Here is a 1,672-nt window from a genome sequence, read left to right on the forward strand (position 1 = left end):
ACGAATTAAACTAAAATTTTTATTCATTATTTTATTTATTTCGTATGTATCTACTCATTCTGTAAAAGCAGATACCTACCACTGTTGTAAATAGAGTTCCGTATGTCCACTCCTCTGTCTAATTGGCAGTTTGTCTATCTATCTGGCCCATAATTTTATTAATTTCGAAAATGAAATTATAAATATCTATTTAATGTACAATTACAATGTGTGGATAGTGAAATTGAATAATTTGAAAACCAATTGTTGCTATTATACACTTTCTAATTAAACTAATTATATCAATTAACGAAATAGGGGATTTTGTCCAATTTCTCTTGCTTCACGCGTTGTCGAAATGAAAGTATCGATTGTTACCGTGCCTGTAGACTTAAAAGGCCATAATGAGGTAAAAGTAGGCCATGCCATCTAGTATCAAAAATGTCAAGGCGTCGTATATTTTACCGTCGAGTTATTGAGTTTGCTATGCTGGCGCCATCTATGACTTTGTAGATTAAGCTCGCCGCAGCGAGGACAGGGCGCATTTAATTTTGTGAAACAAAGCGCTGACGCTTGGATAGTTGAACTCTTCGATCGAAGATGGCGCGTGAGGCATAGGCTGCTTGATGTATTTATAATCGAATTCCTTTCTAAACTTATTTCTGTCCACATAATTATAATATTGTGTTGTTAATAACTTCTTATTTGCGGTTTGCGGTACGGATAATATGCTAAATATAAATGTCTTGTTATAGTTTTTTCTTTAATTTCAAGAGATATTGCGAAAGAAAAAGTTTATTATTATTAATAAATCATAGAAGTTATTGTTAACTCCTATTATGCTCTTAATGAAAATACGCTTTTGTGTAAAATAAAAATGTGGATGTGGAAATGATTGTACAACTTACAAAAATAGTTTGTTTACTTCAAAAGCCTCTAGATCTTACCTGAAAGGTTTTTTACCCATTGCCGACAGATAAATTGAATAGTGTTGTAATAGTAAATTAAAATTCTGAAAAAGTTGTGTGTGAAATGACAACAATTATTGTGAGATTTCTGTTCAATAAGTAATAGATAGCCCTGTAATAGACAATTACTTGGTTTTATTGAATCTCATTTTTTGTGCGGTTTTCTTGGCAACGGATACAAGGAAAAGTTGAGAAACAGTATCGGCTTTGCTTAAATTTGTGCAAGTTTAAACTGAAGATATAAGTAATAGGACAGATTTAAAAATTCGTAATAGAAAATGTACAGAGTGATTCATTCATATTGTCATTAATTTGAACCGCGTATTCTAAAGGCCTAATAGATACAGAAAATTGAAAAAACTCGACTTTTTAAAAGATAATCAAATTACCCCTTAACTCTCGCTAATTTGGCGCCCTATATTACATCATATTTTCTGAAAGGGAACGCGCTGGTGGACCACAGCGGTCGAACGTTGAAGCGAAACAGCTGATTTCCCCAGTCGTATTGAATTTTGCAATTAGTTTCAAAATCAAAGTGCAACTTTATTAACAAACTGTTAAGCACGGATGAGTGTTGTTTTAGTCCTACTGACATTTTAAACAACTCTTTGAAAAGAAATAAGTCACTACGTACTACAAACTTAATAATTATTAATTAAATATCATATCCTAAAAACTCATATTCAATTATAAAACATAGTGAAAACGTTAATAATATTAAAAAT

Source organism: Anoplophora glabripennis, unplaced genomic scaffold (assembly GCF_000390285.2).
Source record: "Anoplophora glabripennis isolate ALB-LARVAE unplaced genomic scaffold, Agla_2.0 scaffold7, whole genome shotgun sequence".
NCBI classification, from domain to species: domain Eukaryota; kingdom Metazoa; phylum Arthropoda; class Insecta; order Coleoptera; family Cerambycidae; genus Anoplophora; species Anoplophora glabripennis.